This window comes from Scyliorhinus torazame, chromosome 10 (assembly GCF_047496885.1).
Source record: "Scyliorhinus torazame isolate Kashiwa2021f chromosome 10, sScyTor2.1, whole genome shotgun sequence".
In the NCBI taxonomy this organism is placed as follows: domain Eukaryota; kingdom Metazoa; phylum Chordata; class Chondrichthyes; order Carcharhiniformes; family Scyliorhinidae; genus Scyliorhinus; species Scyliorhinus torazame.
In genome coordinates, this window is record NC_092716.1 from 141,679,071 (window position 1) to 141,706,629 (window position 27,559).

Below are 27,559 nucleotides of genomic sequence, written 5' to 3' on the forward strand. Positions count from 1 at the left end.
TTAACTCCCCAGGGACTTTACCAGTCAAACCACAGTCCATTAGTCCAGACTGAAAAACACGTTCCTTGGTCAATTTCACCTTCTGGCTACTAAAAGCACCCAAATCCTGCAAAACTGCATTCTTTAAATAAATGCCCACTGCAGTCAAACACTGCAGTTTAAGCCCAGGCTTTTAACCCTTAAATTGCCCAATATTTAAAATTCTAAATTTCTAAAGTATTCCAGTCAGCACACCATAGATGCAGCCAGATATGCTGAGCTTTTCCAGCATTTTGTGTTTGTATTTCTGATTTCCAGCATCCGCAGTATTTTACTTTTATTTTACCAGGGATAATGCCCCTGCTCTTCCTGAAAATATTACAGTGCCATTAGGATCTTTTTAATCCGATTGAAGCTCCTGGTTTTCATCTCTCAGCTAACAGGCAGCTCCTTTGACAGTGTCGCCCTGCTTCAGCACCACAATGGCATTTCCGCCTTATGTTCAGTTCCTGGACAGGAATTTGCTGACATGACCTTATGATTGAAAGATAAACATTGATACAAACTGAGCCACTCCGAGTCTTACTCACAGTTGCTGATGAAAACTTTTATTAAACCTTCACATCTGTGGCAGTGCTTCACGTGACGCCTGTATGTGTCTGGTCCCGATGCCCTCCCCCAATTAGTCAACAAAAATCTTCTTTCCAGCAATTTTTTTGCCACAATCCTCGTCCTCTTAGAACATAAGAACTGGGAGCAGGAGTAGGCCATCCGGCCCTTCGAGCCTGCTATGCCATTCAATGAGCTCATGGCTGTTCTTTTATGGACCCATTTTCCGGCCTGAATACCTTTTGATACTCGATCAATAAGGTTGGAGACAATTGAAGGCTTTATTACACTAGATGTTTCCCCCAGCAGCGCAGGTGCAGAAGGCAGCTGCTGGGGTGACATGGGCTCTTATACCCCGCCTTGCTGGGCGGAGCCAGCAGACAGGCTTAACCAATGAGAACAGAGTACCTTCTACACCAATGGTCTTCCGGCATTACAGAGTACGTAATACCTCTAATACTGACTACCACATCCTTTATTCTCAAAAAAACTATCTATCTTTATCTTGAAAACATTTAATGAAGGAGCCTCAACTGCTTCACTGGGCAAGGAATTCCATAGATTCACAACCCTTTGGGTGAAGAAGTTCCTCCTAAGCCTAGTCCTAAATCTACTTTCCCTTATTTTGAGGCTACGCCCCCTCGTTCTGCTTTCACCCGCCAGTGGAAACAACCTGCCCGCATCTATCCTATCTATTCCCTTCATAATTTTGTATGTTTCTATAAGATCCCTCCCGCATCCTTCTAAATTCCAACGAGTACAGTCCCAGTCTACTCAACCTCTCCTCTTAATCCAACCCTTTTATTTTGTTTCTTTATTGCCACAAAGAGAAAGGGTATGGAGGTGCCCACATTCTGCATTCTTGTAAAACACGATGAGAGGTTCATTAAGGGCGTTGCTCATACAAACAAGATGGTGATCTGCCCAAAGCCTGTGCAAACACATTGCTGATGTTAGAAAGTCTTAAACTAACAGTAAGTGAGTGTTGATCAGTGATTTCATTCATTTGAATTGAATAAGAATTTGATGGATTCTATCACAGGCAGTTCAGATGATGAAGATGACTCTATGCTCTGTGAACAGGACTTTCAATGTTCACAGTGGAAGGGCCGGTTGAGCAGACACACACACAGCAGCAAGTGGAGCATTTGGAGGATCATCGCTGTGCAGAAATGTATTGAATGCTATGTGAAAGCTGGTGATTTTGAAGTGGTATTTGTGAAAGGACATGTAATGTTTGCATTCTGTATGACATGGATATTTGTTGGGTATTTTGACTTGCCTTAACCTTTTGTAGGTCGTCCGAAAACTGCCGTAAGAGTTCAGCTGGACTGGGAAGTAAGTTCTACGTGGTCATCGAAGGCGTTTTTATAATTTTGTTATATTCTTGCCTCATTAACATAACTGTACTGAACTCAACATTAATACACTTAAAATTGGTGACCATCATTCTAAAAAGGACGAGAGGTCATTTTAGTGAACATATCTGCATAAAATTACTTGACTCAAATATAGTTTGCTGAAATTCAGTCAGACAAAAAGTAACAAGTGTGTTCTTTTGGCTAAAAGCTGCTTCAGTGCAAAGACGTAGCCACCTTAATCCTGTTTATTTCATAAATGGGTGATGCAGGTTTTAGTATTTTAATTGCCTCCTCCATCCTGCCACAAATCAAACAGCTAGCACAGTGCAAAATTTCTCTCAGAATGGGAACATTGAGCAATAAATAATCGAATCCACCTGGGCTGCAACAAGGTCAGAATGAACTTTCTGCAAGTTATGCTTTGATTGATTGGAAGCACTTGAGGTAAAGTTCCGTTTATTTGCTTACACCCACTTAGTGACATTAATGTTTACCTATTGATATATGCAATGTAATGTTGTCTGAATAAAGTTATTTATTTATTTTGCGAATACAAAATCCCTCAGCCAAGCCGTTTCTTCCGGTCCTGCTGTGTTGAGTGTGGACAGGCCTCCGGTGAGTCTGTGAATTGGGCATTAGTCTATGGTGTTGTGCATAGTTTACCCTCTCCCACAGGCACATAGGGGGCTGACACTAATGTCCCATCTGTGGAGGTTGGCCAAGCAGGGGTCGTGGCCAATCCTGAACATGTTAAGGGTAGACCACTCTTCCCTTGTAAGGTTGAAACCAGGTGGCTGTTGGGTTGGATTTGAGATCAGGTACTTGTTTGTCATGTTCAATGATTCCCATTTATTTGTTCAGGTGGAATTTCTGTTGAATTCCTGTGTGGGAGAGTATCATTTTGTGGATTGCTGTTCTCGGTGGATATGTGGAGGAGTGATGTTTACCAGGACAGGAGCCAAGGGAGTGGTGTTGACCGTAGTGTTCCAGTCATGATGTGCATGGTAACATCCAGCTGGGTGGCAAGTGTGCGTAGATGCGCGTGTGTGCTCAGTTTGGAGGGTGGTGACAGCAGTACCCCACGTTGAGCCGATTAGTTTGCCAATCAAGTTGTTTCTGGGTGCAGACCTTGGGTGCAGTTGATTTTATGTGTTCCCAGCCAATTGACCTCCCATCAGTCTACTCTCGATCATCAGTGAAGTGATGGAAGGGGTAATCAACAGTGCTATCAAATGACACTTACTCAGCAATAACTTGTTCATGGACACTCAGTTGGACTCCACCAGGGTCACTCAGTTCCTGACCTCATTACAGCCTTGGTTCAAACATGGACAAAAGAGCTGAATGCCAGAGGTGAGGTGAGAGTGCCTGCCCTTGACATCAAGGCAGCATTTGATCAAGTGTGGCATCAAAGAGCCCTAGTAAAATTGGAGTCAATGGGAATCAGGGGAAAAACTCGCCACTGGTTGGATCATACCTGGCACAAAGAAAGATGGTAGTTGTGGTTGAAGGTCAATCATCTCAGCTCCAGGACATCACTGCAGGAGTTCCTCAGGGCCAACCACCTTCAGCTGCTTCATCAATGACATCCTTTCCATCATGAGGTCAGAAGTGGGGATGTTCGCTGACGACTACACAATGTTTAGTAGCATTCGCAACTCCTCAGATAATGAAGCAGTCCATGTCCAAATGCAGCAAGACCTCCAAGCTTGGACTGACAAATGGCAAGTTATATTCACGCCACACAAATGCCAGGCAATGACTATCTCCAATAAGAGAGAATCAAACCATTTCCCCCTTACCATTCAATGGCATTACCATCGCTGAAACCCCACAATCACCATCCTGGGGTTTACCATTGATCAGAAACTGAACTGGACTCGTCATATAAATACTGTGGCTACAAGTGCAAGTCAGAGGCTCAAAATTCTGCGGCGAGTCACTCATCTCCTGACCCTCCAAACCCTGCCCACCATCTACAAGGCACAAGTCAGGAGTGTAATGGAATATTCTCCATTTGCCTGGATGAGTGCAGCTCTAACAACACTCAAGATGCTCGGCACCATCCAGGACAAAGCAGCCCACTTGATTGCTCCCCCTGCCACAAACATTCATTCTCACCACCCACACATAGCAGCCGCGTGTACCATCTACAAGATGCACCACAATAACTCACCAAGGTTCCTCAGACAATACCTTCCAAATCCACAACCGCTGCCATCTCGAAAGACAAGAGCAGCAGATACCTGGGAACCCCACCAACTGGAAGTTCCCCTCCAAGTCACTCATCTCCCTGTAATGGTCCTTCCTGTTTATTCCTTTATTTCCCCTTTCTTTTATTTTGTTACTACAATTTTGATCCATGGATGAATAATGGACCTATGACTTTGCCAGATGCTGTAACTTTAAAGCAAAGAAGCACCCTGCATGCAACCTTTAATTCAAACAAGCAGATTCCAGTGAGGCAATATCCAATCACCACCCCTGCCACCAGGCTGGGAATAGCCACCTGGGCCCTTCATTGGCCAATAGCCACAGCAATCAATCTGAGTCATCTGAAGATCCAGAAGGTAGGAGCCAGTCAAGGAAAGTAGTGGGAAGTTGTGCTTGGAGTCCGAGGAGATAGGAGAGGTGCTAAATGAATATTTTTCGTCAGTATTCACACAGGGAAAAGACAATGGGTGAGATCCTCCGACCCCCCGCCGGGTCGGAGAATCGGCGGGGGCTGGCGTGAATCCCGCCCCCGCCGGTTGCCGAAGTCTCCGGCACCGGAGATTTGGCGGGGGCGGGAATCGCGGCGCGCCGGTTGGCGGGCCCCCCCGCTCAATTCTCCGGTCCGGATGGGCCGAAGTCCCGCCGCTAAAATGCCTGTCCCGCTGGCATAGATTAAACCACCTACCTTACCGGCGGGACAAGGCGGCGCGGGCGGGCTCCGGGGTCCTGGGGGGGGCGCGGGGCGATCTGGCCCCGGGGGGTGCCCCCACGGTGATCCGGCCCGCGATCGGGGCCCACCAATCTGCAGGCAGGCCTGTGCCATGGGGGCACTCTTTCCCTTCCGCCTCCGCAACGGTCTCCACCATGGCGGAGGCAGAAGAGACTCCCTCCACTGTGCATGCGCGGGAATGCCGTCAGCCGCCGCTGACGCTCCCGCGCATGCGCCGCCCGGAGACGTAATTTCCGCGCCAGCTGGCGGGGCACCAAAGGCCTTTTCCGCCAGCTGGCGGGGTGGAAATTCATCCGGCGCCGACCTAGCCCCTTAAGGTTGGGGCTCGGCCCCCAAAGATGCGGAACATTCCGCACCTTTGGGGCGGCGCGATGCCCGACTGATTTGCGCCGTTTTGGGCGCCAGTCGGCGGACATCGCGCCGTTTCTGGAGAATTTCGCCCAATGTTGTCGAGGAGAATACTGAGATTCAGGCTACTAGACTAGAAGGGCTTGAGGTTCATAAGGAGGAGGTGTTAACAATTCTGGAAAGTGTGAAAATAGATAAGTCCCCTGGGCCAGATGGGATTTATCCTAGGATTCTCTGGGAAGCTAGGGAGGAGATTGCTGAGCCTTTGGCTTTGATCTTTAAGTCATCTTTGTCAACAGGAATAGTGCCAGAAGACTGGAGGATAGCAAATGTTGTCCCCTTGTTCAAGAAGGGGAGTAGAGACAACCCCGGTAACTATAGACCAGTGAGCCTTACTTCTGTCGTGGGCAAAATCTTGGAAAGGTTTATAAGAGATAGTGTGTATAATCATCTGGAAAGGAATAATTTGATTAGACATAGTCAACACGGTTTTGTGAAGGGTAGGTCGTGCCTCACAAACCTTATTGAGTTCTTTGAGAAGGTGACCAAACAGGTGGATGAGGGTAAAGCAGTTGATGTGGTGTATATGGATTTCAGTAACGTGTTTGATAAGGTTTCCCATGGTAGGCTACTGCAGAAAATACAGAAGCATGGGATTCAGGGAGAATTAGCAGTTTGGATCAGAAATTGGCTAGCTGGAAGAAGACAAAGGGTGGTGGTTGATGGGAAGTGTTCAGACTGGAGTCCAGTTACTAGTGGTGTACCACAAGGATCTGTTTTGGGGTCACTGCTGTTTGTCATTTTTATAAATGACCTGGAGGAGGGCGTAGAAGGATGGGTAAGTAAATTTGCAGATGACACTGAAGTCGGTGGAGTTGTGGATGTTACAAGTTACAGAGGGACATAGATAAGCTGCAGCGCTGGGCTGAGAGGTGGCAAATGGAGTTTAATGCAGAAAAGTGTGAGGTGATTCATTTTGGAAGGAATAACAGGAAGACAGAGTACTGGGCTAATGGTAAGATTCTTGGCAGTGTGGATGAGCAGAGAGATCTCGGTGTCCCTGTACATAGATCCCTGAAAGTTGCCACTCAGGTTGAGAGGGTTGTTAAGAAGGCGTATGGTGTGTTAGCTTTTATTGGTAGAGGGATTGAGTTTCGGAGCCATGAGGTCATGTTGCAACTGTACAAAACTCTGGTGCGGCCGCATTTGGAGTATTGCGTGCAATTCTGGTCGCCGCATTATAGGAAGGATGTGGAAGCATTGGAAAGGGTGCAGAGGAGATTTACCAGAATGTTGCCTGGTATGGAGGGAAGATCTTATGAGGAAAGGCTGAGGGACTTGAGGCTGTTTTCGTTAGAGAGAAGAAGGTTAAGAGGTGACTTAATTGAGGCATACAAGATGATCAGAGGATTGGATAGGATGGACAGTGAGAGCCTTTTTCCTCAGATGGTGATGTCTAGCACGAGGGGACATAGCTTTAAATTGAGGGGTGATAGATATAAGACAGATGTCAGAGGTAGGTTCTTTACTCAGAGAGTAGTCAGGGTGTGGAATGCCCTGCCTGCAACAGTAGTGGACTCGCCAACACTAAAGGCATTCAAATGGTCATTGGATAGACATATGGACGATAAGGGAATAGTGTAGATGGGCTTTAGAGTGGTTTCACAGGTCGTCGCAACATCGAGGGCCGAAGGGCCTGTACTGCGCTGTAATGTTCTATGTTCTATATTGTGCAGTTTTACACTGACATCAGTGATGACTCAGATTGATTGCTGTGGCTGCTGGCCAATGAATGGGCCTAGACGGCTATGTCCAGCCTGGTGACAGGTGTTGATTGGACTTTACCTCACTGGAATGTTTCCCACAGCCATGAGAGTTCATTGCAGTTAGACTTTTGATTCTGCAGGCTGGATGGAGGAATCTAACCAACTCACTCCAGGATAATCCAGCTAATTCTCATCAAAAGGCCATTATGAGAATGACCTGTCTATGCAGAAATGGCTATGCAAGCAGAATCCAGAAAAGACTGAGCAACCAGAGACCAGAATCTTATAACTCTCTCTAAGAACAGGTAATGTGAAGCTAGAGGCCTCTCCTGGAAAGGCTGTGAGTAAGGTGTATTGCTGAGCTGCAACAAAGATCATTACAAGTTGTACCCCAGAGACGTTAATCCACATGCATACTGTGAAGGAAGTGTACTGAAGAACTCATCATCTGAAGCAAGGACTTTTTTCCCTACCTTAATCCTCATTGTTTTTTCATCTTTCCACCCTTCTGTGTTTGTTTGCCTTGTGTGTGTGGTAGAGGGTGGGACAGTTAACCGAGAGTCAGGTATTAGCTCGACATTAAGCAGCTGCGTTTACTGTATATTTCACATTTGTTCTTGTTACAAATAAACTGAAATTGTGTTTACAATTACAAACCTGGTGACTATGATGATTGGACAGGTGAGGGCCAAAGGCGTCTGGGATTTTTATCAGAATTCTTGGTTAATTCACTTGTGTTGTGACTCCGGGGCACATGGGGGTGGGATTGACTGTGCACTTTCCCAAGGCGTCGTAACTACTCCGACTTGGAATTATATCACTGCTCCTTCACTGTTGCTGGGTCAAAATACTGGAACTCCCTCCCTAACAGCACAGTGGGTGTACCTACACCACATGGACTGCAGCACTTCAAGAAGGCAGCTCACCACCACCTTTTGAAGGGCAACAAGGGATGGTCAATAAATGCTGACCTAACCAGCGACACCCACATCCCGTAAAACTGAATTTTAGAAATGTCAGTGTCCTGTCTAAGGTTGGAGTTGGTGATGCATTAGGAAGGGAGCACCAAGAGGAAGTTGTGGGGTGCAAAATACTAAGAAGTCTGATTTCCCATGGCTGCAGGGGTGCACCAAGAGTATTAATAGGCTAACTTCTGTGATAGGACCACTCTTGCACTTTAATGAGGTCTGATGCTGTTTATTGCGAATCATATGCATTAAGCTGGGTGTCCTCCCCCCACATTATATCATCAGCGGGAAATTCCAGGTTGGGTCTCTGTGCCCTGGAATAATACATGTGCAGGGAGACAGGGATCTTTACCAGGATCCTGGTCAGTGATGTGCAGGGAGACAGGGATCTTTACCAGGATCCTGGTCAGTGATGTGCAGGGAGACAGGGATCTTTGCCAGGATCCTGGTCAGAGATGTGCAGGGAGACAGGGATCTGTACCAGGATACTGGTCAGTGATGTCCAGGGAGACAGGGATCTGTACCAGGATCCTGGTCAGTGATGTGCAAGAGACAGGGATCCTTACCAGGATCCTGTTCAGTGATGTGCAGGGAGACAGGGATCTGTACAAGGATTCTGGTCAGTGATGTGCAGGGAGACAGGGATCTGTACCAGGATCCTGGTCAGTGATGTGCAGGGAGACAGGGATCTGTACAAGGATCCTGGTCAGTGATGTGCAGGGAGACAGGGATCTGTACCAGGATCCTAGTCAGTGAGGTGCAGGGAGACAGGGATCTTTACCAGGATCCTGGTCAGCGATGTGCAGGGAGACAGGGATCTGTACCAGGATCCAGGTCAGTGCTGTGCAGGGAGACAGGGTTCTGTACAAGGATCCAGGTCAGTGATGTGCAGGGAGACAGGGATCTTTACCAGGATCCTGGTCAGTGATGTGCAGGGAGACAGGGATGTTTACCAGGATCCTGGTCAGTGATGTGCAGGGAGACAGGGATCTTTACCAGGATCATCGTCAGTGATGTGCAGGGAAACAGGGATCTGTACCACGATCCTGGTCAGTGATGTGCAAGGAGACAGGGATCTTTACCAGGATCCAGGTCAGTGATGTGCAGGGAGACAGGGATCTGTACCAGGATCCTGGTCAGTGATGTGCAGGGAGACAGGGATCTGTACCAGGATCCAGGTCAGTGATGTGCAGGGAGACAGGCATCTGTACCAGGATCCAGGTCAGTAATGTGCAGGGAGATAGGGATCTTTACCAGGATCCTAGTCAGTGATGTGCAGGGAGACAGGGATCTGTACCAGGATCCTGGTCAGTGATGTGCAGGGAGACAGGGATCTTTCCCAGGATCCTAGTCAGTGATGTGCAGGGAGATAGGGATCTGTACCAGGATCCTGGTCAGTGATGTGCAGGGAGACAGGGATCTGTACCAGGATCCTGGTCAGTGATGTGCAGGGAGACAGGGATCTGTACCAGGATCCAGGTCAGTGATGTGCAGGGAAACAGGGATCTTTACCAGGATCCTGGTCAGTGATGTGCAGGGAGATAGGGATCTGTACCAGGATCCTGGTCAGTGATGTGCAGGGAGACAGGGATCTGTACCAGGATCCAGGTCAGTGATGTGCAGGGAGACAGGGATCTGTACCAGGATCCTGGTCAGTGATGTGCAGGGAGACAGGGATCTGTACCAGGATCCTAGTCAGTGAGGTGCAGGGAGACAGGGATCTTTACCAGGATCCTGGTCAGCGATGTGCAGGGAGACAGGGATCTGTACCAGGATCCAGGTCAGTGCTGTGCAGGGAGACAGGGTTCTGTACAAGGATCCAGGTCAGTGATGTGCAGGGAGACAGGGATCTTTACCAGGATCCTGGTCAGTGATGTGCAGGGAGACAGGGATCTTTACCAGGATCATAGTCAGTGATGTGCAGGGAAACAGGGATCAGTACCACGATCCTGGTCAGTGATGTGCAAGGAGACAGGGATCTTTACCAGGATCCAGGTCAGTGATGTGCAGGGAGACAGGGATCTGTACCAGGATCCTGGTCAGTGATGTGCAGGGAGACAGGGATCTGTACCAGGATCCAGGTCAGTGATGTGCAGGGAGACAGGGATCTGTACCAGGATCCAGGTCAGTAATGTGCAGGGAGATAGGGATCTTTACCAGGATCCTAGTCAGTGATGTGCAGGGAGACAGGGATCTGTACCAGGATCCTGGTCAGTGATGTGCAGGGAGACAGGGATCTGTACCAGGATCCAGGTCAGTGATGTGCAGGGAAACAGGGATCTTTACCAGGATCCTGGTCAGTGATGTGCAGGGAGATAGGGATCTGTACCAGGATCCTGGTCAGTGATGTGCAGGGAGACAGGGATCTGTACCAGGATCCAGGTCAGTGATGTTCAGGGAGACAGGGATCTGTACCAGGATCCTGGTCAGTGATGTGCAGGGAGACAGGGATCTGTACCAGGATCCTAGTCAGTGAGGTGCAGGGAGACAGGGATCTTTACCAGGATCCTGGTCAGCGATGTGCAGGGAGACAGGGATCTGTACCAGGATCCAGGTCAGTGCTGTGCAGGGAGACAGGGTTCTGTACAAGGATCCAGGTCAGTGATGTGCAGGGAGACAGGGATCTTTACCAGGATCCTGGTCAGTGATGTGCAGGGAGACAGGGATCTTTACCAGGATCCTGGTCAGTGATGTGCAGGGAGACAGGGATCTTTACCAGGATCATAGTCAGTGATGTGCAGGGAAACAGGGATCTGTACCACGATCCTGGTCAGTGATGTGCAAGGAGACAGGGATCTTTACCAGGATCCAGGTCAGTGATGTGCAGGGAGACAGGGATCTGTACCAGGATCCTGGTCAGTGATGTGCAGGGAGACAGGGATCTGTACCAGGATCCAGGTCAGTGATGTGCAGGGAGACAGGGATCTGTACCAGGATCCAGGTCAGTAATGTGCAGGGAGATAGGGATCTTTACCAGGATCCTAGTCAGTGATGTGCAGGGAGACAGGGATCTGTACCAGGATCCTGGTCAGTGATGTGCAGGGAGACAGGGATCTTTCCCAGGATCCTAGTCAGTGATGTGCAGGGAGATAGGGATCTGTACCAGGATCCTGGTCAGTGATGTGCAGGGAGACAGGGATCTGTACCAGGATCCTGGTCAGTGATGTGCAGGGAGACAGGGATCTGTACCAGGATCCAGGTCAGTGATGTGCAGGGAGACAGGGATCTTTACCAGGATCCTGGTCAGTGATGTGCAGGGAGATAGGGATCTGTACCAGGATCCTGGTCAGTGATGTGCAGGGAGACAGGGATCTGTACCAGGATCCAGGTCAGTGATGTGCAGGGAGACAGGGATCTGTACCAGGATCCTGGTCAGTGATGTGCAGGGAGACAGGGATCTTTACCAGGATCCTGGTCAGTGATGTGCAGGGAGACAGGGATCTTTACCAGGATCCTGGTCAGTGATGTGAAGGGAGACAGGGATCTGTACCAGGATCCTGGTCAGTGATGTGCAGGGAGACAGGGATCTGTACCAGGATCCAGGTCAGTGATGTGCAGGGAGACAGGGATCTGTACCAGGATCCTGGTCAGTGATGTGCAGGGAGACAGGGATCTGTACCAGGATCCTGGTCAGTGATGTGCAGGGAGATAGGGATCTGTACCAGGATCCTGGTCAGTGATGTGCAGGGAGACAGGGATCTGTACCAGGATCCTGGTCAGCGATGTGCAGGGAGACAGGGATCTTTACCAGGATACTGGTCAGTGATGTGCAGGGAGACAGGGATCTGTACCAGGATCCAGGTCAGTGCTGTGCAGGGAGACAGGGATCTTCACCAGGATCCTGGTCAGTGATGTGCAGGGAGACAGGGATCTTTACCAGGATCCAGGTCAGTGATGTGCAAGGAGACAGGGATCTGTACCAGGATCCTGGTCAGCGATGTGCAGGGAGATAGGGATCTGTACCAGGATCCAGGTCAGTGATGTGCAGGGAGACAGGGATCTGTACCAGGATCCTGGTAAGTGATGTGCAGGGAGACAGGGATCTTTCCCAGGATCCTAGTCAGTGATGTGCAGGGAGACAGGGATCTTTACCAGGATCCTGGTCAGTGATGTGCAGGGAGACAGGGATCTGTACCCGGATCCAGGTCAGTGATGTGCAGGGAGACAGGGATCTTTACCAGGATCCTGGTCAGTGATGTTCAGGGAGACAGGGATCTTTCCCAGGATCCTAGTCAGTGATGTGCAGGGAGATAGGGATCTGTACCAGGATCCTGGTCAGTGATGTGCAGGGAGACAGGGATCTGTACCAGGATCCTGGTCAGTGATGTGCAGGGAGACAGGGATCTGTAGCAGGATCCAGGTCAGTGATGTGCAGGGAGACAGGGATCTTTACCAGGATCCTGGTCAGTGATGTGCAGGGCGAAAGGGATCTGTACCAGGATCCTGGTCAGTGATGTGCAGGGAGACAGGGATCTGTACCAGGATCCTGGTCAGCGATGTGCAGGGAGACAGGGATCTGTACCAGGATCCTGGTCAGTGATGTGCAGGGAGACAGGGATCTGTACCAGGATCCTGGTCAGTGATGTGCAGGGAGACAGGGATCTGTACCAGGATCCAGGTCAGTGATGTGCAGGGAGACAGGGATCTTTACCAGGATCCTGGTCAGTGATGTGCAGGGAGACAGGGATCTGTACCAGGATCCTGGTCAGTGATGTGCAGGGAGACAGGGATCTGTACCAGGATCCTGGTCAGTGATGTGCAGGGAGACAGGGATCTGTACCAGGATCCAGGTCAGTGATGTGCAGGGAGACAGGGATCTGTACCAGCATCCTGGTCAGTGATGTGCAGGGAGACAGGGATCTGTACCAGGATCCTGGTCAGTGATGTGCAGGGAGATAGGGATCTGTACCAGGATCCTGGTCAGTGATGTGCAGGGAGACAGGGATCTGTACCAGGATCCTGGTCAGCGATGTGCAGGGAGACAGGGATCTTTACCAGGATACTGGTCAGTGATGTGCAGGGAGACAGGGATCTGTACGAGGATCCAGGTCAGTGCTGTGCAGGGAGACTGGGATCTTCACCAGGATCCTGGTCAGTGATGTGCAGGGAGACAGGGATCTGTACCAGGATCCAGGTCAGTGATTTGCAGGGAGACAGGGATCTTTACCAGGATCCTGGTCAGTGATGTGCAGGGAGACAGGGATCTGTACCAGGATCCAGGTCAGTGATGTGCAGGGAGACAGGGATCTTTACCAGGATCCTGGTCAGTGATGTGCAGGGAGACAGGGATCTGTACCAGGATCCTGGTCAGCGATGTGTAGGGAGATAGGGATCTTTACCAGGATCCTGGTCAGTGATGTGCAGAGAGACAGGGATCTTTACCAGAATCCTAGTCAGTGATGTGCAGGGAAACAGGGATCTGTACCAGGATCCTGGTCAGTGATGTGCAAGGAGACAGGGATCATTACCAGGATCCAGGTCAGTGATGTGCAAGGAGACAGGGATCTGTACCAGGATCCTGGTCAGCGATGTGCAGGGAGGCAGGGATCTGTACCAGGATCCAGGTCAGTGATGTGCAGGGAGACAGGGATCTGTACCAGGATCCAGGTCAGTGATGTGCAGGGAGACAGGGATCTTTCCCAGGATCCAAGTCAGTGATGTGCAGGGAGACAGGGATCTTTACCAGGATCCTGGTCAGTGATGTGCAGGGAGACAGGGATCTGTACCAGGATCCTGGTCAGTGATGTGCAGGGAGACAGGGATCTTTCCCAGGATCCTAGTCAGTGATGTGCAGGGAGACAGGGATCTTTACCAGGATCCTGGTCAGTGATGTGCAGGGAGACAGGGATCTGTACCAGGATCCAGGTCACTGATGTGCAGGGAGACAGGGATCTTTACCAGGATCCTGGTCAGTGATGTGCAGGGAGATAGGGATCTGTACCAGGATCCAGGTCAGTGCTGTGCAGGGAGACAGGGATCTTCACCAGGATCCTGGTCAGTGATGTGCAGGGAGACAGGGATCTTTACCAGGATCCAGGTCAGTGATGTGCAAGGAGACAGGGATCTGTACCAGGATCCTGGTCAGCGATGTGCAGGGAGATAGGGATCTGTACCAGGATCCAGGTCAGTGATGTGCAGGGAGACAGGGATCTGTACCAGGATCCTGGTAAGTGATGTGCAGGGAGACAGGGATCTTTCCCAGGATCCTAGTCAGTGATGTGCAGGGAGACAGGGATCTTTACCAGGATCCTGGTCAGTGATGTGCAGGGAGACAGGGATCTGTACCAGGATCCAGGTCAGTGATGTGCAGGGAGACAGGGATCTTTACCAGGATCCTGGTCAGTGATGTTCAGGGAGACAGGGATCTTTCCCAGGATCCTAGTCAGTGATGTGCAGGGAGATAGGGATCTGTACCAGGATCCTGGTCAGTGATGTGCAGGGAGACAGGGATCTGTACCAGGATCCTGGTCAGTGATGTGCAGGGAGACAGGGATCTGTAGCAGGATCCAGGTCAGTGATGTGCAGGGAGACAGGGATCTTTACCAGGATCCTGGTCAGTGATGTGCAGGGCGAAAGGGATCTGTACCAGGATCCTGGTCAGTGATGTGCAGGGAGACAGGGATCTGTACCAGGATCCTGGTCAGCGATGTGCAGGGAGACAGGGATCTGTACCAGGATCCTGGTCAGTGATGTGCAGGGAGACAGGGATCTGTACCAGGATCCTGGTCAGTGATGTGCAGGGAGACAGGGATCTGTACCAGGATCCAGGTCAGTGATGTGCAGGGAGACAGGGATCTTTACCAGGATCCTGGTCAGTGATGTGCAGGGAGACAGGGATCTGTACCAGGATCCTGGTCAGTGATGTGCAGGGAGACAGGGATCTGTACCAGGATCCTGGTCAGTGATGTGCAGGGAGACAGGGATCTGTACCAGGATCCAGGTCAGTGATGTGCAGGGAGACAGGGATCTGTACCAGCATCCTGGTCAGTGATGTGCAGGGAGACAGGGATCTGTACCAGGATCCTGGTCAGTGATGTGCAGGGAGATAGGGATCTGTACCAGGATCCTGGTCAGTGATGTGCAGGGAGACAGGGATCTGTACCAGGATCCTGGTCAGCGATGTGCAGGGAGACAGGGATCTTTACCAGGATACTGGTCAGTGATGTGCAGGGAGACAGGGATCTGTACCAGGATCCAGGTCAGTGCTGTGCAGGGAGACTGGGATCTTCACCAGGATCCTGGTCAGTGATGTGCAGGGAGACAGGGATCTGTACCAGGATCCAGGTCAGTGATTTGCAGGGAGACAGGGATCTTTACCAGGATCCTGGTCAGTGATGTGCAGGGAGACAGGGATCTGTACCAGGATCCAGGTCAGTGATGTGCAGGGAGACAGGGATCTTTACCAGGATCCTGGTCAGTGATGTGCAGGGAGACAGGGATCTGTACCAGGATCCTGGTCAGCGATGTGTAGGGAGATAGGGATCTTTACCAGGATCCTGGTCAGTGATGTGCAGAGAGACAGGGATCTTTACCAGAATCCTAGTCAGTGATGTGCAGGGAAACAGGGATCTGTACCAGGATCCTGGTCAGTGATGTGCAAGGAGACAGGGATCTTTACCAGGATCCAGGTCAGTGATGTGCAAGGAGACAGGGATCTGTACCAGGATCCTGGTCAGCGATGTGCAGGGAGGCAGGGATCTGTACCAGGATCCAGGTCAGTGATGTGCAGGGAGACAGGGATCTGTACCAGGATCCAGGTCAGTGATGTGCAGGGAGACAGGGATCTTTCCCAGGATCCAAGTCAGTGATGTGCAGGGAGACAGGGATCTTTACCAGGATCCTGGTCAGTGATGTGCAGGGAGACAGGGATCTGTACCAGGATCCTGGTCAGTGATGTGCAGGGAGACAGGGATCTTTCCCAGGATCCTAGTCAGTGATGTGCAGGGAGACAGGGATCTTTACCAGGATCCTGGTCAGTGATGTGCAGGGAGACAGGGATCTGTACCAGGATCCAGGTCACTGATGTGCAGGGAGACAGGGATCTTTACCAGGATCCTGGTCAGTGATGTGCAGGGAGATAGGGATCTGTACAAGGATCCAGGTCAGTGATGTGCAGGGAGACAGGGATCTGTACAAGGATCCAGGTCAGTGATGTGCAGGGAGACAGGGATCTGTACCAGGCTCCTGGTCAGTGATGTGCAGGGGGACAAGGATCTTTACCAGGATCCTGGTCAGTGATGTGCAGGGAGACAGGGATCTGTACCAGGCTCCTGGTCAGTGATGTGCAGGGAGACAAGGATCTTTACCAGGATCCTGGTCAGTGATGTGCAGGGAGACAGGGATCTGTACCAGGATCCAGGTCAGTGATGTGCAGGGAGACAGGGATCTGTACCAGGATCCTGGTCAATGATGTGCAGGGAGACAAGGATCTTTACCAGGATCCTGGTCAGCGATGTGCAGGGAGACAGGGATCTTTACCAGGATCCTGGTCAGTGATGTGCAGGGTGACAGGGATCTGTACCAGGATCCTGGTCAGTGATGTGCAGGGAGACAAGGATCTTTACCAGGATCCAGGTCAGTGATGTGCAGGGAGACAGAGATCTGTACCAGGATTCTGGTCAGTGATGTGCAGGGAGACAGGGATCTGTACCAGGATCCTGGTCAGTGATGTGCAGGGAGACAGGGATTTGTACAAGGATCCAGGTCAGTGATGTGCAGGGTGACAGGGATCTGTACCAGGATCCTGGTCAGTGATGTGCAGGGAGACAGGGATCTGTACCAGGATCCTAGTCAGTGAGGTGCAGGGAGACAGGGATCTTTACCAGGATCCTGGTCAGCGATGTGCAGGGAGACAGGGATCTGTACCAGGATCCAGGTCAGTGCTGTGCAGGGAGACAGGGTTCTGTACAAGGATCCAGGTCAGTGATGTGCAGGGAGACAGGGATCTTTACCAGGATCCTGGTCAGTGATGTGCAGGGAGACAGGGATCTTTACCAGGATCCTGGTCAGTGATGTGCAGGGAGACAGGGATCTTTACCAGGATCATAGTCAGTGATGTGCAGGGAAACAGGGATCAGTACCACGATCCTGGTCAGTGATGTGCAAGGAGACAGGGATCTTTACCAGGATCCAGGTCAGTGATGTGCAGGGAGACAGGGATCTGTACCAGGTTCCTGGTCAGTGATGTGCAGGGAGACAGGGATCTGTACCAGGATCCAGGTCAGTGATGTGCAGGGAGACAGGGATCTGTACCAGGATCCAGGTCAGTAATGTGCAGGGAGATAGGGATCTTTACCAGGATCCTAGTCAGTGATGTGCAGGGAGACAGGGATCTGTACCAGGATCCTGGTCAGTGATGTGCAGGGAGACAGGGATCTGTACCAGGATCCAGGTCAGTGATGTGCAGGGAAACAGGGATCTTTACCAGGATCCTGGTCAGTGATGTGCAGGGAGATAGGGATCTGTACCAGGATCCTGGTCAGTGATGTGCAGGGAGACAGGGATCTGTACCAGGATCCAGGTCAGTGATGTTCAGGGAGACAGGGATCTGTACCAGGATCCTGGTCAGTGATGTGCAGGGAGACAGGGATCTGTACCAGGATCCTAGTCAGTGAGGTGCAGGGAGACAGGGATCTTTACCAGGATCCTGGTCAGCGATGTGCAGGGAGACAGGGATCTGTACCAGGATCCAGGTCAGTGCTGTGCAGGGAGACAGGGTTCTGTACAAGGATCCAGGTCAGTGATGTGCAGGGAGACAGGGATCTTTATCCGGATCCTGGTCAGTGATGTGCAGGGAGACAGGGATCTTTACCAGGATCCTGGTCAGTGATGTGCAGGGAGACAGGGATCTTTACCAGGATCATAGTCAGTGATGTGCAGGGAAACAGGGATCTGTACCACGATCCTGGTCAGTGATGTGCAAGGAGACAGGGATCTTTACCAGGATCCAGGTCAGTGATGTGCAGGGAGACAGGGATCTGTACCAGGATCCTGGTCAGTGATGTGCAGGGAGACAGGGATCTGTACCAGGATCCAGGTCAGTGATGTGCAGGGAGACAGGGATCTGTACCAGGATCCAGGTCAGTAATGTGCAGGGAGATAGGGATCTTTACCAGGATCCTAGTCAGTGATGTGCAGGGAGACAGGGATCTGTACCAGGATCCTGGTCAGTGATGTGCAGGGAGACAGGGATCTTTCCCAGGATCCTAGTCAGTGATGTGCAGGGAGATAGGGATCTGTACCAGGATCCTGGTCAGTGATATGCAGGGAGACAGGGATCTGTACCAGGATCCTGGTCAGTGATGTGCAGGGAGACAGGGATCTGTACCAGGATCCAGGTCAGTGATGTGCAGGGAGACAGGGATCTTTACCAGGATCCTGGTCAGTGATGTGCAGGGAGATAGGGATCTGTACCAGGATCCTGGTCAGTGATGTGCAGGGAGACAGGGATCTGTACCAGGATCCAGGTCAGTGATGTGCAGGGAGACAGGGATCTGCACCAGGATCCTGGTCAGTGATGTGCAGGGAGACAGGGATCTGTACCAGGATCCTGGTCAGTGATGTGCAGGGAGACAGGGATCTGTACCAGGATCCTGGTCAGTGATGTGCAGGGAGACAGGGATCTTTACCAGGATCCTGGTCAGTGATGTGCAGGGAGACAGGGATCTGTACCAGGATCCTGGTCAGTGATGTGCAGGGAGACAGGGATCTGTACCAGGATCCTGGTCAGTGATGTGCAGGGAGACAGGGATCTGTACCAGGATCCAGGTCAGTGATGTACAGGGAGACAGGGATCTGTACCAGGATCCTGGTCAGTGATGTGCAGGGAGACAGGGATCTGTACCAGGATCCTGGTCAGTGATGTGCAGGGAGATAGGGATCTGTACCAGGATCCTGGTCAGTGATGTGCAGGGAGACAGGGATCTGTACCAGGATCCTGGTCAGCGATGTGCAGGGAGACAGGGATCTTTACCAGGATACTGGTCAGTGATGTGCAGGGAGACAGGGATCTGTACCAGGATCCAGGTCAGTGCTGTGCAGGGAGACAGGGATCTTCACCAGGATCCTGGTCAGTGATGTGCAGGGAGACAGGGATCTTTACCAGGATCCAGGTCAGTGATGTGCAAGGAGACAGGGATCTGTACCAGGATCCTGGTCAGTGATGTTCAGGGAGACAGGGATCTTTCCCAGGATCCTAGTCAGTGATGTGCAGGGAGATAGGGATCTGTACCAGGATCCTGGTCAGTGATGTGCAGGGAGACAGGGATCTGTACCAGGATCCTGGTCAGTGATGTGCAGGGAGACAGGGATCTGTAGCAGGATCCAGGTCAGTGATGTGCAGGGAGACAGGGATCTTTACCAGGATCCTGGTCAGTGATGTGCAGGGCGAAAGGGATCTGTACCAGGATCCTGGTCAGTGATGTGCAGGGAGACAGGGATCTGTACCAGGATCCTGGTCAGCGATGTGCAGGGAGACAGGGATCTGTACCAGGATCCTGGTCAGTGATGTGCAGGGAGACAGGGATCTGTACCAGGATCCTGGTCAGTGATGTGCAGGGAGACAGGGATCTGTACCAGGATCCAGGTCAGTGATGTGCAGGGAGACAGGGACCTTTACCAGGATCCTGGTCAGTGATGTGCAGGGAGACAGGGATCTGTACCAGGATCCTGGTCAGTGATGTGCAGGGAGACAGGGATCTGTACCAGGATCCTGGTCAGTGATGTGCAGGGAGACAGGGATCTGTACCAGGATCCAGGTCAGTGATGTGCAGGGAGACAGGGATCTGTACCAGCATCCTGGTCAGTGATGTGCAGGGAGACAGGGATCTGTACCAGGATCCTGGTCAGTGATGTGCAGGGAGATAGGGATCTGTACCAGGATCCTGGTCAGTGATGTGCAGGGAGACAGGGATCTGTACCAGGATCCTGGTCAGCGATGTGCAGGGAGACAGGGATCTTTACCAGGATACTGGTCAGTGATGTGCAGGGAGACAGGGATCTGTACCAGGATCCAGGTCAGTGCTGTGCAGGGAGACTGGGATCTTCACCAGGATCCTGGTCAGTGATGTGCAGGGAGACAGGGATCTGTACCAGGATCCAGGTCAGTGATTTGCAGGGAGACAGGGATCTTTACCAGGATCCTGGTCAGTGATGTGCAGGGAGACAGGGATCTGTACCAGGATCCTGGTCAGCGATGTGTAGGGAGATAGGGATCTTTACCAGGATCCTGGTCAGTGATGTGCAGAGAGACAGGGATCTTTACCAGAATCCTAGTCAGTGATGTGCAGGGAAACAGGGATCTGTACCAGGATCCTGGTCAGTGATGTGCAAGGAGACAGGGATCTTTACCAGGATCCAGGTCAGTGATGTGCAAGGAGACAGGGATCTGTACCAGGATCCTGGTCAGCGATGTGCAGGGAGACAGGGATCTGTACCAGGATCCAGGTCAGTGATGTGCAGGGAGACAGGGATCTGTACCAGGATCCAGGTCAGTGATGTGCAGGGAGACAGGGATCTTTCCCAGGATCCTAGTCAGTGATGTGCAGGGAGACAGGGATCTTTACCAGGATCCTGGTCAGTGATGTGCAGGGAGACAGGGATCTGTACCAGGATCCTGGTCAGTGATGTGCAGGGAGACAGGGATCTTTCCCAGGATCCTAGTCAGTGATGTGCAGGGAGACAGGGATCTTTACCAGGATCCTGGTCAGTGATGTGCAGGGAGACAGGGATCTGTACCAGGATCCAGGTCAGTGATGTGCAGGGAGACAGGGATCTTTACCAGGATCCTGGTCAGTGATGTGCAGGGAGATAGGGATCTGTACAAGGATCCAGGTCAGTGATGTGCAGGGAGACAGGGATCTGTACAAGGATCCAGGTCAGTGATGTGCAGGGAGACAGGGATCTGTACCAGGCTCCTGGTCAGTGATGTGCAGGGGGACAAGGATCTTTACCAGGATCCTGGTCAGTGATGTGCAGGGAGACAGGGATCTGTACCAGGCTCCTGGTCAGTGATGTGCAGGGAGACAAGGATCTTTACCAGGATCCTGGTCAGTGATGTGCAGGGAGACAGGGATCTGTACCAGGATCCAGGTCAGTGATGTGCAGGGAGACAGGGATCTGTACCAGGATCCTGGTCAATGATGTGCAGGGAGACAAGGATCTTTACCAGGATCCTGGTCAGCGATGTGCAGGGAGACAGGGATCTTTACCAGGATCCTGGTCAGTGATGTGCAGGGTGACAGGGATCTGTACCAGGATCCTGGTCAGTGATGTGCAGGGAGACAAGGATCTTTACCAGGATCCAGGTCAGTGATGTGCAGGGAGACAGAGATCTGTACCAGGATTCTGGTCAGTGATGTGCAGGGAGACAGGGATCTGTACCAGGATCCTGGTCAGTGATGTGCAGGGAGACAGGGATTTGTACAAGGATCCAGGTCAGTGATGTGCAGGGTGACAGGGATCTGTACCAGGATCCTGGTCAGTGATGTGCAGGGTGACAGGGATCTGTACCAGGCTCCTGGTCAGTGATGTGCAGGGAGACAAGGATCTTTACCAGGATCCTGGTCAGTGATGTGCAGGGAGACAGGGATCTGTACCAGGATCCAGGTCAGTGATGTGCAGGGAGACAGGGATCTGTACCAGGATCCTGGTCAGTGATGTGCAGGGAGACAAGGATCTTTACCAGGATCCTGGTCAGCGATGTGCAGGGAGACAGGGATCTTTACCAGGATCCTGGTCAGTGATGTGCAGGGTGACAGGGATCTGTACCAGGATCCTGGTCAGTGATGTGCAGGGAGACAAGGATCTTTACCAGGATCCAGGTCAGTGATGTGCAGGGAGACAGAGATCTGTACCAGGATTCTGGTCAGTGATGTGCAGGGAGACAGGGATCTGTACCAGGATTCTGGTCAGTGATGTGCAGGGAGACAGGGATTTGTACAAGGATCCAGGTCAGTGATGTGCAGGGTGACAGGGATCTGTACCAGGATCCTGGTCAGCGATGTGTAGGGAGATAGGGATCTTTACCAGGATCCTGGTCAGTGATGTGCAGAGAGACAGGGATCTTTACCAGAATCCTAGTCAGTGATGTGCAGGGAAACAGGGATCTGTACCAGGATCCTGGTCAGTGATGTGCAAGGAGACAGGGATCTTTACCAGGATCCAGGTCAGTGATGTGCAGGGAAACAGGGATCTGTACCAGGATCCTGGTCAGCGATGTGCAGGGAGATAGGGATCTGTACCAGGATCCAGGTCAGTGATGTGGAGGGAGACAGGGATCTGTACCAGGATCCAGGTCAGTGATGTGCAGGGAGACAGGGATCTTTCCCAGGATCCTAGTCAGTGATGTGCAGGGAGACAGGGATCTTTACCAGGATCCTGGTCAGTGATGTGCAGGGAGACAGGGATCTGTACCAGGATCCTGGTCAGTGATGTGCAGGGAGACAGGGATCTTTCCCAGGATCCTAGTCAGTGATGTGCAGGGAGACAGGGATCTTTACCAGGATCCTGGTCAGTGATGTGCAGGGAGACAGGGATCTGTACCAGGATCCAGGTCAGTGATGTGCAGGGAGACAGGGATCTTTACCAGGATCCTGGTCAGTGATGTGCAGGGAGATAGGGATCTGTACAAGGATCCAGGTCAGTGATGTGCAGGGAGACAGGGATCTGTACAAGGATCCAGGTCAGTGATGTGCAGGGAGACAGGGATCTGTACCAGGCTCCTGGTCAGTGATGTGCAGGGGGACAAGGATCTTTACCAGGATCCTGGTCAGTGATGTGCAGGGAGACAGGGATCTGTACCAGGCTCCTGGTCAGTGATGTGCAGGGAGACAAGGATCTTTACCAGGATCCTGGTCAGTGATGTGCAGGGAGACAGGGATCTGTACCAGGATCCAGGTCAGTGATGTGCAGGGAGACAGGGATCTGTACCAGGATCCTGGTCAGTGATGTGCAGGGAGACAAGGATCTTTACCAGGATCCTGGTCAGCGATGTGCAGGGAGACAGGGATCTGTACCAGGATCCTGGTCAGTGATGTGCAGGGAGACAAGGATCTTTACCAGGATCCAGGTCAGTGATGTGCAGGGAGACAAGGATCTTTACCAGGATCCAGGTCAGTGATGTGCAGGGAGACAGAGATCTGTACCAGGATTCTGGTCAGTGATGTGCAGGGAGACAGGGATCTGTACCAGGATTCTGGTCAGTGATGTGCAGGGAGACAGGGATTTGTACAAGGATCCAGGTCAGTGATGTGCAGGGTGACAGGGATCTGTACCAGGATCCTGGTCAGCGATGTGTAGGGAGATAGGGATCTTTACCAGGATCCTGGTCAGTGATGTGCAGAGAGACAGGGATCTTTACCAGAATCCTAGTCAGTGATGTGCAGGGAAACAGGGATCTGTACCAGGATCCTGGTCAGTGATGTGCAAGGAGACAGGGATCTTTACCAGGATCCAGGTCAGTGATGTGCAAGGAGACAGGGATCTGTACCAGGATCCTGGTCAGCGATGTGCAGGGAGATAGGGATCTGTACCAGGATCCAGGTCAGTGATGTGCAGGGAGACAGGGATCTGTACCAGGATCCAGGTCAGTGATGTGCAGGGAGACAGGGATCTTTCCCAGGATCCTAGTCAGTGATGTGCAGGGAGACAGGGATCTTTACCTGGATCCTGGTCAGTGATGTGCAGGGAGACAGGGATCTGTACCAGGATCCTGGTCAGTGATGTGCAGGGAGACAGGGATCTTTCCCAGGATCCTAGTCAGTGATGTGCAGGGAGACAGGGATCTTTACCAGGATCCTGGTCAGTGATGTGCAGGGAGACAGGGATCTGTACCAGGATCCAGGTCAGTGATGTGCAGGGAGACAGGGATCTTTACCAGGATCCTGGTCAGTGATGTGCAGGGAGATAGGGATCTGTACCAGGATCCAGGTCAGTGATGTGGAGGGAGACAGGGATCTGTACCAGGATCCAGGTCAGTGATGTGCAGGGAGACAGGGATCTTTCCCAGGATCCTAGTCAGTGATGTGCAGGGAGACAGGGATCTTTACCAGGATCCTGGTCAGTGATGTGCAGGGAGACAGGGATCTGTACCAGGATCCTGGTCAGTGATGTGCAGGGAGACAGGGATCTTTCCCAGGATCCTAGTCAGTGATGTGCAGGGAGACAGGGATCTTTACCAGGATCCTGGTCAGTGATGTGCAGGGAGACAGGGATCTGTACCAGGATCCAGGTCAGTGATGTGCAGGGAGACAGGGATCTTTACCAGGATCCTGGTCAGTGATGTGCAGGGAGATAGGGATCTGTACAAGGATCCAGGTCAGTGATGTGCAGGGAGACAGGGATCTGTACAAGGATCCAGGTCAGTGATGTGCAGGGAGACAGGGATCTGTACCAGGCTCCTGGTCAGTGATGTGCAGGGGGACAAGGATCTTTACCAGGATCCTGGTCAGTGATGTGCAGGGAGACAGGGATCTGTACCAGGCTCCTGGTCAGTGATGTGCAGGGAGACAAGGATCTTTACCAGGATCCTGGTCAGTGATGTGCAGGGAGACAGGGATCTGTACCAGGATCCAGGTCAGTGATGTGCAGGGAGACAGGGATCTGTACCAGGATCCTGGTCAGTGATGTGCAGGGAGACAAGGATCTTTACCAGGATCCTGGTCAGCGATGTGCAGGGAGACAGGGATCTGTACCAGGATCCTGGTCAGTGATGTGCAGGGAGACAAGGATCTTTACCAGGATCCAGGTCAGTGATGTGCAGGGAGACAAGGATCTTTACCAGGATCCAGGTCAGTGATGTGCAGGGAGACAGAGATCTGTACCAGGATTCTGGTCAGTGATGTGCAGGGAGACAGGGATCTGTACCAGGATTCTGGTCAGTGATGTGCAGGGAGACAGGGATTTGTACAAGGATCCAGGTCAGTGATGTGCAGGGTGACAGGGATCTGTACCAGGATCCTGGTCAGCGATGTGTAGGGAGATAGGGATCTTTACCAGGATCCTGGTCAGTGATGTGCAGAGAGACAGGGATCTTTACCAGAATCCTAGTCAGTGATGTGCAGGGAAACAGGGATCTGTACCAGGATCCTGGTCAGTGATGTGCAAGGAGACAGGGATCTTTACCAGGATCCAGGTCAGTGATGTGCAAGGAGACAGGGATCTGTACCAGGATCCTGGTCAGCGATGTGCAGGGAGATAGGGATCTGTACCAGGATCCAGGTCAGTGATGTGCAGGGAGACAGGGATCTGTACCAGGATCCAGGTCAGTGATGTGCAGGGAGACAGGGATCTTTCCCAGGATCCTAGTCAGTGATGTGCAGGGAGACAGGGATCTTTACCTGGATCCTGGTCAGTGATGTGCAGGGAGACAGGGATCTGTACCAGGATCCTGGTCAGTGATGTGCAGGGAGACAGGGATCTTTCCCAGGATCCTAGTCAGTGATGTGCAGGGAGACAGGGATCTTTACCAGGATCCTGGTCAGTGATGTGCAGGGAGACAGGGATCTGTACCAGGATCCAGGTCAGTGATGTGCAGGGAGACAGGGATCTTTACCAGGATCCTGGTCAGTGATGTGCAGGGAGATAGGGATCTGTACAAGGATCCAGGTCAGTGATGTGCAGGGAGACAGGGATCTGTACAAGGATCCAGGTCAGTGATGTGCAGGGAGACAGGGATCTGTACCAGGCTCCTGGTCAGTGATGTGCAGGGAGACAAGGATCTTTACCAGGATCCTGGTCAGTGATGTGCAGGGAGACAGGGATCTGTACCAGGATCCAGGTCAGTGATGTGCAGGGAGACAGGGATCTGTACCAGGATCCTGGTCAGTGATGTGCAGGGAGACAAGGATCTTTACCAGGATCCTGGTCAGCGATGTGCAGGGAGACAGGGATCTTTACCAGGATCCTGGTCAGTGATGTGCAGGGTGACAGGGATCTGTACCAGGATCCTGGTCAGTGATGTGCAGGGAGACAAGGATCTTTACCAGGATCCAGGTCAGTGATGTGCAGGGAGACAGAGATCTGTACCAGGATTCTGGTCAGTGATGTGCAGGGAGACAGGGATCTGTACCAGGATCCTGGTTAGTGATGTGCAGGGAGACAGGGATTTGTACAAGGATCCAGGTCAGTGATGTGCAGGGTGACAGGGATCTGTACCAGGATCCTGGTCAGTGATGTGCAGGGTGACAGGGATCTGTACCAGGCTCCTGGTCAGTGATGTGCAGGGAGACAAGGATCTTTACCAGGATCCTGGTCAGTGATGTGCAGGGAGACAGGGATCTGTACCAGGATCCAGGTCAGTGATGTGCAGGGAGACAGGGATCTGTACCAGGATCCTGGTCAGTGATGTGCAGGGAGACAAGGATCTTTACCAGGATCCTGGTCAGCGATGTGCAGGGAGACAGGGATCTTTACCAGGATCCTGGTCAGTGATGTGCAGGGTGACAGGGATCTGTACCAGGATCCTGGTCAGCGATGTGCAGGGAGACAGGGATCTTTACCAGGATCCTGGTCAGTGATGTGCAGGGTGACAGGGATCTGTACCAGGATCCTGGTCAGTGATGTGCAGGGAGACAAGGATCTTTACCAGGATCCAGGTCAGTGATGTGCAGGGAGACATTGATCTGTACCAGGATTCTGGTCAGTGATGTGCAGGGAGACAGGGATCTGTACCAGGATCCTGGTCAGTGATGTGCAGGGAGACAGGGATTTGTACAAGGATCCAGGTCAGTGATGTGCAGGGTGACAGGGATCTGTACCAGGATCCAGGTCAGTGATGTGCAGGGTGACAGGGATCTGTACCAGGATCCTGGTCAGTGATGTGCAGGGAGACAAGGATCTTTACCAGGATCCAGGTCAGTGATGTGCAGGGAGACAGGGATTTGTACAAGGATCCAGGTCAGTGATGTGCAGGGAGACAGGGATCTTTACCAGGATCCTGGTCAGTGATGTGCAGGGTGACAGGGATCTGTACCAGGATCCTGGTCAGCGATGTGCAGGGAGACAGGGATCTTTACCAGGATCCTGGTCAGTGATGTGCAGGGTGACAGGGATCTGTACAAGGCTCCTGGTCAGTGATGTTCAGGGAGACAGGGATTTGTACAAGGATCCAGGTCAGTGATGTGCAGGGAGACAGGGATCTTTACCAGGATCCTGGTCAGTGATGTGCAGGGTGACAGGGATCTGTACCAGGATCCTGGTCAGTGATGTGCAGGGAGACAAGGATCTTTACCAGGATCCAGGTCAGTGATGTGCAGGGAGACAGAGATCTGTACCAGGATTCTGGTCAGTGATGTGCAGGGAGACAGGGATCTGTACCAGGATCCTGGTCAGTGATGTGCAGGGAGACAGGGATTTGTACAAGGATCCAGGTCAGTGATGTGCAGGGTGACAGGGATCTGTACCAGGATCCAGGTCAGTGATGTGCAGGGTGACAGGGATCTGTACCAGGATCCTGGTCAGTGATGTGCAGGGAGACAGGGATCTTTACCAGGATCCTGGTCAGTGAAGTGCAAGAAGTCTGTTACGTTAATGTGTAAACCACTGTTGCACCTATATTAGGTGATGTAAGGTAGGACCTGTACTACA